The following is a 10,384-nucleotide window of genomic DNA, read 5'->3' as shown; positions in this document are numbered from 1 at the left end:
AAGTGCTAGACAAGCACTCTACCAACTGGACATCCGCAGCTCCCATGGAACCTTTTGTCAGTCAGGAGCTCCTAGGAACAGGGCCACTCCTGTCAGACCTGGCCGTGAGGGTGTCTGGAGTACAGGTCTTGCCCCCAGTGGTAAAGTTGACTCATTCTTATTGTTACCTTGTTAACTAACAGAATCCCAGGGCAGTCCTGCCCCCTTATCTCATTTCATGTAGACCTTCAAAATGGACTCCCCAGGGTTCTGTAGCATTCTCCCCATCCTTGAAGTCTGTCTGTAAGCAAGCCTGTTTGACCCTCCCTGTGGGGCCCTGACCTCTAAGGCTCATGGCCATGGCTTCTGATTTCTTTCAGACTCACCACTCTGTTAACACAAAACAAGGGTGTTCTCCTTCCTTTTAGCCATGAAAGCACACCCCAGTTCTTCCTAAAAATGACCCCATGCCATCAGCTCCCAGAAACACCTTCTGTCTAAATTGCTTGTTCATTAAAAGGTGAACATTTTACACTTCCCAGACTAGCACCAATGTTCAGCCTCATGCCAGGATCTGGAAGTGTGTGTGTGTGTGTGCGTGTATGCCTGTACGTGCGTGCATGCATGCGTGTGTGAGCTCCTGTCCTGTCTTGCTCTGCACTTGTGTCACACAGCCAAGTCCCTCTTGTAGCGAAATGTGTCTATCCTGCAAAGATAAGTGGTGAATGTTATAGGATACAAAAGCCAAACCCTTTTCGACTTGATGAGATGTTTAAGCTCATCTGGAAGAACAGTGCTCAAAAAGACTAAAAGCACTTTGGAAAAGGAAGACAGTGACAGGCACTTACCGAACAAGTAAATGCTGTGCAGACATGGACTTATCTGGACAGGATGTTTTATTGTACAGTAAAAGTGTGATGCCGTACAACCAAGAATGCATTGTTGGCGTTGGGATAACTCACTGGCCAAAGGCCATTTTCATATTATATTTTCAAAATTAGAAGAAACAAAAAAATCTAGAAGAAAATCTAGGTAAACATTGATACGCCAAAAGGGCACAGAGGCACCTTCCAAATTTTAAGGTCAATGTCACAAAGGAAGAAACGTGTCCAAGTAGAGGAGCGATTTTGTGCTGCTGTATGAAAAATATCATCTGGGGTGATGTTGGAAGGCAACGTGACCTCATACTTGTCACAGATGAACATGATCTTACAAAATATATTTTTGAGAACTGAATGTGAGAGGCTGGGGAAACGGCTCAGGGAGGGGCTAAGAGCGTTTGCTGTTCTCGCAGAGGGCCTGGAGTTAGGCTTCCAGCACTCACACTGGGTGACATTTGACTGCTGGTCACTCCAGTTCCAGGGTCTGAAACCCTTCTCTGCCTCCATGGGCACCTCCATTCCTGGGGTGCTCAATGCATACAGTCAAGAGTGCACATACACATAAAACAATAGGTAACTTAATCCAAAAATAAAAATTAGATGTGTTTGAAAGCCTCTAAGATATAAGAGAGAGAAAGATGAAATGATAAGGGCCAACATTTATTAAACATACAGTAGCAGAAAGCTCTTAATAAAATATTAATAAACTCAATCTAGCAACACAGAAAGGATCATAGGTTTTAACGAAGAGGGATTTATGTAAGAAATCCAAAGTTGTTTTTTTTTTACTATATTAAAAAATTGATCAGTATTAAGCACTGTAGGAATAGGATAGATGATGAATTAACGAAGTCAGTTCAATAAACAAATTAACCAGCCTCAAGCCCCAATCAAAAAACAAACACCAAAAACGAAGCAATAAAAACCACTTGAAAACTAAGATTTAACTCATGGAAATGAAAGTTAGGGGAAATCCAATGACAGATGTTGTGTTCAGTAGAGAAGTGTAGGGCCAGGATATTCATTAACTCTCCCTCTATGTTCATGAACCGAATCTGAATCTTGGGGTTCACATGAGGCTCCATTGTGATGGGGGTGGGGTGAGGGGGGAGGGAAGGGACAACCTGAGAGGGGACAGAGAACTAGGAGCTGCCTGGAGAGTCAACATCAGGGAGAGGTCCCTCAGTGGATAAGGAGAGGAGAGGACCCTGGAACTGTGTCTTGAATGAAGGAGGAATTCTAGAGACAGGAGAAAGGATGGAAAGCCACAGAACTGAGAGATTAGGGCTCATGGTGGGGGCAGAAGCTGGGCCACTGTTGAGTGTGGTTAGAGTCAAGGCAGATCAAAGTGTCTTATTAAAGATGTTGCCCATCACAGACCTGTCAGTGGTGGCGAACGCCTTTAATCCCAGCACTCGGGAAGCAAAGGCAGGTGGATCTCTCTGAATTCGAGGCCAGCCTGGTCTACAAAGCTACACAGAGAAACCCTGTCTAGAAAAACCAAAAAATTAAAAATTAAAAAAAACGTTACCCATCACTGAGAGTGACTAATGAGAAAGCATCTAATCTATGGTTCATATCCTCCGTGCATTTAGGTTTCTGCTCAGATATAACTCCAAGGAAGAGCCCCTTCATCTGGGACATGCTACCCTGCATTAGTTTTTCTTTTTCAGTTGTCCATAAGACATTACAGACTCATTATTGTACATAGGTAATTTTTTGTGAGACTTATGTCGTCTGTCCCTTCAGATTCTAGAAAGGCTGCTTGAGAAGGGAAAGGACCATCCTGTGCACACTGTGCTTCTGGGGGCGGGGTAGGACTGATCTGTTGGTTGGTGCTTGGTAAATACAAGGCCACTGGGCACCTATACCAAAGTAATGTTTCCTTTCTCCACACACTGAACTACACCCTTGAATCACCCAGCCCAGGCTTTCCATGGCGATCCCATCCTTCCAGGGACACCTGTGTTCCTCTTACTAAAGCTGAACACAGATGTCTTCCTGACACCTTTGAGCTTCTCTCACCTCAAGTTCTCAATCCCATGACTTCCTCTAACTAACTCACAGATTATATTATCTTCAGACTTAATACAATTACATGCCATGAACTTCCTGGACTGTACTGGGGGATACTTCATTAATTTGCATGTTTATTAGGCATCCCGGTAGATTCTCGTGGGTTCTTGCTCAGTGAAGGTTGATCATCACAGTGTCGGTTGTCCCTGTTGGGTCCCTTACTCTGTGCTACATACTGTACCGTTGGTGCAGGTATTATGGTCCACCCCACTTACAGACCTGGGGACGGAGGAGGCTTGCAGTAGCTGGGTGTCCTAACCCGATGCAAGACATGCACGGTGAAGTGGGGGGGGGCAGACACTGAGTCTGGCCAGCTGCCACAAAGCTTTTCAGACCTCTCCTCTGCCGGCTACAGGTCCTGCTGTGAACCGCTCTAGACGGGGTGGGGGGTGAGGATGGGGGGTGGGGGTGAGGGATGGGGGCTGGGAGTTGGCAGGTGTCTGCACTTCCTCTTCTCTCAGCTTGGCAGAGGAGAGGAAAAGTGCATTACATAGAGAAATCTGTCAAAATTCTGCTTCTCATGTAATGCTTCAGTGGTCTGATATTTTATTTTATGCCTGCATCTGCAGTTTTGGGAACACCAATTGATCTTTCATGTCACAATTAGTCCAGTGACAGCTTTCATGGTTTATGGTTCTAAATGGGAGAACTACACCAAGATTCTTGTTAAATATCTTTCCTCGAGGATCACAGGATCTAGCAAAGTATATTGAATTACCTAACTATCTGATATTTTTATTTTGATTTTTTTTAAGAAATGGGAATTCTTTACACAGACCATAGGAAAAAAGTCAATGCACACAGCACTGAAGATTATAATCAACAAATGACTGCATACTTCCAGATCTCCGAGGACAGGATTTTTTTTATTTAAATTAGAAACAAACTTATTTTATATATCAATCCCAGTTCCCTCTCTGTCTCATCCTCCCATGTCCCCCACCGACCCCTACCCCATCCTTCTTCTGTTCCACAGAGAGGGTGAGGCCTTCCATGGGGGATCTTCAAAGTCTGTCACATCATTTGGGGCAGGGCCTAGGCCCTCCCCAGTGTGTCTGGGCTGAGAGAGTATCCCTCTATGGGGAATGGGCTCCCAATGTCCACTCATACACTAGGAATAAATACTGTTCCACTCCCAAAGGTCCCATAGACTGCTCAGGCCTCCTAACTGACACCCACGTTCAGGGGGCCTGGTTCCGGAAGACAGGATTTTTAACCCAAAAAAAATGATGAACGTCTGAAGAGATAGCTCTTCCAGACATCTTAGTTTAATCATTATTGCATATTGAAAATGTCATATCTCAGCCCATAAACATGTGTCAATTAAGATACATTTCAGAAAGCTACAGTTAAGAAAGATTTAGCATGCATTTCATAACAGAAGATTTTGAATGTTCCCAACACGAAGGATGGTAAGTGTACACATATATTAAAATATCACTTCAAACTCCACAAACACGCATCATTATTTTACATGTCAATTAGCAGTAGTGCCAGAGGAGGACGATGGGAAGCTTTTCATGGGCAGGTGTCTGTTGAAGCTGCTTTCCCAGCCCTAATCATTTCCCAGGGCTCTAGAAGCACCTCTTCCCTCCAGACGCACCTGGCTTCCACCTCCAGGCCTTAACGTGTGCAGCTTCACTGATCTTAAACGCTTTTCCACAGTGACCTAACCACTGGGCGTGATGGACTAACGCCCTGCTTCTCCAGGCTCCTGGAGACGCACAGAGCTACTGCAGCGGGCTGGAGAAGCCCTGTTAATTTCGGTGTCATAGACCTCCCTGGAGTTCTGCTTCTGTGACCTCGGTATGTACCTTAACGTCAATGAGGCTATGAGAGGAGACCATATGTGTGAGATGGCTAAACGATTCAGGGGCAATTTTACCACTGCAGGGAAGTGGGCACTAGGTGGATGTAGGCTGCCTAGACTCTAGACGCCTTTCCTGTCTCTCCTCTGAGCAGCCTTGCTGGTGTTCAGTCCCACCTGCCACAGGAAAGAATGGCCTCCATTTACATGTCTCTTTATTTGCATTGGGAACCCTTCAAGGACAACGGTTGTGAATTCAACTTCTTCACTTAAATGCCAGGTGCAGTACCTGATCCTGATATACAGTAGGCATCTAGTAAAGAAACGAAAGAAGAAAGCAAGTTATAAAGTGCCTCTGTTCCTTTGCTCATTGCCTGTGACGTAACGCCATCTCAGTTGAAATCCTGTGACAAAGGTCTGGCAGTCTGGGCTTTATTGCAGATGCCTTAATCTGCAAGACAAGAAAGCCAAGAAGAATGCAGTTCAAGAGCATGGGTTCTGCCTTGGGCCCAAGTACTTAATGTCTCAAACATCACTTTCCTGGTCCTTGTGATAGGGTAGGCCAAGATACTTAGGACAGCCTAGTGCCAAGTTCTGTGTGGCAGATCACCCTATGGCAGCCCTTATTATGGAGCTGAAACCGAATCCTTCAGTACGTTGCAGATGGCAAAAGCTCCAGAATGTATCACAATCATTCTTGTGGAACACTGTCCCCTGAGCATGTAACGGCGATTGCTTTTTCAAACTCCCTGCACCGGTGACTACCTCCATGAGAACTGTACACGATAGGACCCATTACATTATTGTTCTGTAATGGTGGAATCTCATGAGGCCCTATCTTCCTGAGGATTTATAGGCATGTCTGAGAGGGAGGAAGGCATTTTCTTCAGCTACCCAATAGCTGCCTATTCTCTGGTAAATAACCGTAATTAAACTCATTGATTCACCAAGCTAGACTTGGGTGGGATAATTTTTGTTTCTTTGGTTTGCTGTTGTCCTATCTTGGGGTGAATAAATGTTTGTTGTGGTGGTGGTTTGAAAAAAATGCGTCCCATAGGCCCATAAGGAGTGGTACTATTAGGAGCTATAGCCTTGTTGAAGTAGGTGTGGCTTTGTTGGAGGTGTGTCACTAGTAGGTGAGCTTTGGAGGTCTCAAAGCTCAAGCCAGTTCACTTCCTGCTGCCTTCGGATCCAGATGTAGAACTCTCAACTCCTTTAGCGTCATGTCTGTCTGCATGCTGCCATGCTTCCTGCTATGACAATGGACTTAACCTTTGAAACTGTAACCTAGCCCCAAAGAAACCTTCCCCTTTATAAGAGTTGCTGTTTGTAAATTTTGGAGATCAGCCCTCTGTCAGATGTGGGGTTAGCGAATATTTTTTCCCATTCTGTGGGCTGCCTTTTTGTCTTGCTGACTGTGTCCTTTGCCTTACAGAAGCTTCTCAGTTTCAGTAGGTCCCATTTATTAATTGTTGATCTCACTGTCTGTGCTACTGGTGTTATGTTCAGGAAGCTGTCTCCTGTACCAATTCGTTCAAGGGTACCACCCACTTTCTCTTCTAAGAGGTTCAGTGTGGCTGGATTTATGTTGAGGTCTTTGATTCATTTGGACTTAAGTTTTGTGCATGGCAATAAACATGGATCGATCCGCATTCTTCTACATGCCAGCCTTCAGTTATGCCGGCACCATTTGTTGAAGATGCTTTCTTTATTCCATTGTATATTTTTAGCTTCTTTGTCAAAGATCAGATGTTCATACATGTGTGGGTTAATATCAGGGTTTGATTTCATTGGTCTATTTTTGTGCCAATACCAAGCTGTTTTCAGGACTATAGCTGTATAATAGAGCTTGAAGTCAGGGATGGTGATGCCTCTGGTCGTCTCCAGGTATACAAATGGACTTTGTACTCCCATCCAACAATGTGAGATGCACTCTCACTCTGAACTCTTGGGGGAGGGTCTAGGCCCTGCCCTGGATGAAATGACAGACCATGGACACCCCCATGGAGGGCCTTACCCTCCCTGGGGAAATGAGGGGATATTGGAGGGGGCTGGGGGTAGGGCACAGGAGGAGGGGAGGGAAAGGGAGAGGGACCTGGAACTGACTTGTGAAGCAACCTTGTTTCTAATTTAAATTTAAAAAAGAAACCTTAATGTAGAACCTAAAAAAAAGTAACATTCCTATTGGGTAAAACATATGGACTTTAAATAAATTAATAAAATAAATCGAAATGTTAAAAAAAGAGTTGCTGTTGCCATGGTGACTCTTACTACCACAGTTGTCTCCCTCAGAAGTGCACACAACGATCTCCCAGCAGCCAGTCTTAATAGAGATAAACCTGTGAGAGGGTATGAGTCTCGTCCCCCAACCTGTATCATAGACATTTTTCTGTGAAGAGATACAGGGGGACAGGCTTCCTCATTCTCTCTCCTTCCCCAAATCTGTATCATAGACACTTTTCCGTGAAGAGATACAGGGGGACAGGCTTTCTCATGCTCTCTCCTTCCCCATCTCTCATCTGGAGTCATTCTTAGCAGAGATGTGGCCACTTGCACCATGACTTCATCTTCTGGCCCTAACAGCTTAAGTCAGGCTAGTCACAGATAGCTTCTTCTATGCATCGTCAGTTCAGTTCTAACAGTTTTATTATGGAATGGAACCACTAGAGCAGATCAAAGAAAAAAGAAAAGCCAAGGAGATGTGATATTATTAAGATGTTTCTTACATTCTAAGAGACTGGAACTTGTGCTGGACCTCACAGCCATGGTTAGTGATATGCCTTGGGTCACTTAAGAATTAAGATCACTATCCTACTAAGTACTCAGCCCATTTGTTTAATCTGTCTTTAAGAGAACAATGTGACAATCAACCTTACTTATCTTGGATTTCCCTACAACCTAATCCAATGCATAGCTGCAATCTTAAATTATGTAGTCTTCCATGCACCTGGCCCAGATCAATGCATATGTGTTCTGAGTTACCTTTAGAAGCAGTAAGCCTAGAAATGACTATCCATCATAAATATCAAATGAAACCTATGGACAGTGCTCTATAAACAGTGACATTTGTAGTACTGTGCTCTTTGTGTCTGAGTCCCTACTCGTGTCATTAGAAAGGGGGTTTAGAGACTGGCTTATAGGTGTCTCAGAAGGAGAGAGATCCCCAAATTACAGAGCAGAGGAGGGGAGGCAAGGTAGGAAGGAATCACTGGTGTCAGAGGCTCAACCCTCTACTGCCTCCCCGCTGAAAAATTTTATGCATTAAAATAAAACTGATCCTGAGATGTAAATGATAAAGAGAACATCTCACAAGGGCTCCAGGTAAATTTTATAAATTCCAGAGAAAATATGTTTATTTGCTAAGGCAGCATGGCCCCAAAATTAACATAAAAGTTAACTTACTCCCTATTAGAAGCCTTTTTTTTTTACATTAAAATTAGTTTGAAGCATCAGGAATTCTGCTCCATAGTAGCAGAGCCAGAAAAAGAAAAAATTCAAGCTATATCTTTTGCATTGATATGAAATTCCTCTAAAATACAGTAATTGCCACCCTGGTGAGCCTTCAGAAGAAAGCTGCGTCACCATGTCCTTTATTATGTAAACCGAACACCTAGACTTTTATTAAATGACAGTTTGGGGGGAAGCGGGGAGGTCCTCTACTAGGAATTCTGGTTTTTGAGAGACTGTAGGTGTCTCCGGAAGTCGTCCACACGTTCCATAAAATCTAGAGGCTAAATTCATCCTGCACTGTACAGCTTTCACCACTAGATGGTGGTCTTGTGGCTTCCTATCTTCGAAATAAATTAGGCTTCCAGATACCAATGTGAAACATGCTGTTAGATAAAGCGTTAAAAAAAAAAAAGAAAAGAAAGAAAGAAAGAAAGAAAATTCCTTTAAAAATATCCAGCTAATTATTTGGCTGTTTTTTAAAAAACATTATTTATTTATTTATTGTTTCCTTGTTTATGAACGATGTGCATGCCACAGTGCAAGTGTGATCAGGGGCTCAGTCAGTTGTCTCCTTGTGTCACGTGGGTCCTGGAGAAGCTAACTCAGGTCTACAGGCTTGGTAGCAGGTGCTTCTATAACCTGAGCCATCTCACAGTTCTTAACTAGTTCTTAGTAAGTATCATGTGATATAAAAACAGAGAAGTCAACACAAATTAGTCTTGTATACTGGATGCAAAGTTTGCTGTACTTTTGAGGAGCATAGAAATTTGACGTCAGCCTAGGCAGCATAGCGATATCTTGTCTCAAAAATAAACATAATGAAATATAATAAACTATATCACCATAACCCAATAGTTCCAAGCCAAACCATTCCAATCTAGTGCTTCCAAAACCACTCAGATCCATGTCCAGAGTCATACGTAAGTGACCTGGGCCATCTGTGAAGGGTTTGGCAAAATCTAGACCTCAGATGCTAACATCCAATGTCTCATAAGTTTTCCCAGAATCTTAATTTTTCAAACTCATCAGCCTGCAGTTTGCAATTAGCTAATTTGTGTTTACTTGAAATAAATTGTTCTCAGTTCACTAAGAAGCCTGTTTCCTGATGTCTTTTTTCTACTCCCTTTCCACAACAAAGTAAAAAAACAAAAAAAAAAAAACAATAATGTCAACTGTAAAGTGAATCTGTCCCTTTGATTTGTGGGTGGTCAAACTGTTTGATTCAGCAGGACAATCTCTTATCATTTATAACCACCTAGCTCAAGGAAGATTTATCAAACTGATGGGAAGGCTGGGGATAGGTGAGCAGTCCATTTGGGGAGAACAGAACACCAGTGGATTTTACGTTCTGATTCCATTTCTGAAACTGACAGGTTGCAAAGTAGTATTGATTCCTTGTTGCTAAAACCAACCCAGAATGATGCATAATGCATAAAGAAAAACTCATAAAAGAATCAAAACACAAAGTTTCCATTTAATAATCTAGGACTCAAGATTAAGACCTTGAAAATAAACCAGCAGTGGAAATGCCAAACACCACCTGGCATCGCTCTCCCGGCAATTGGATGGTCTGCACGCATTGCCTTCCTTCAGCTTCGAGCATGCAAGCTGGGCAGCTTTGATTCTGCTTACAGATTAGAAAGGGAAAATCCCTTGTTCAGACCTTCCACTTAATTATGGAATATAGAGGTGTTAAACGCCTGGTCCTTTTTTGTCTCCTATAACTTGTACTGAGGAAATAATGTACATGCGAACAGTAATTCACTGTTTGAGTGACAGGTGGATAAAGGGCACTGAAGGGTAAAAAAAAAAAAAAAAACCAAGGGAGAGCAAGGCACATGGAAGGGCTTTTAAAAATGATAGGAATAAGTCATCTGTGGACATGCACACCTTTGATCCCAGCATGAGGCGGGCAGGGGCAGGCAGACCTCTGTGAGTTCAAGGTCAGCCTGCTGTGCACAGCAGGTTTCCAGGAGACATTGGATAAAATTCCAAAATCTTCCACTAAGTTTTGATGTTGTGTAGCTATTTCCTTAAGACTAATGACTTTTGGGGGCTTGGAGAGATGGCTCAGTAGTAAACTGCTTGCTCTTCCAGAGGACTGGTATTCAGTTCGCAGCAGCCATACGGTAACCCACAGCTGTCTGTAACTCCAGTTCCAAAAGACCCAACACCCACGGCAAAACACCAA

This window comes from Mesocricetus auratus, unplaced genomic scaffold, assembly GCF_017639785.1.
Source record: "Mesocricetus auratus isolate SY011 unplaced genomic scaffold, BCM_Maur_2.0 Super-Scaffold_100707, whole genome shotgun sequence".
NCBI lineage: Eukaryota > Metazoa > Chordata > Mammalia > Rodentia > Cricetidae > Mesocricetus > Mesocricetus auratus.
Note: the sequence above shows the minus strand (reverse complement) of the source record.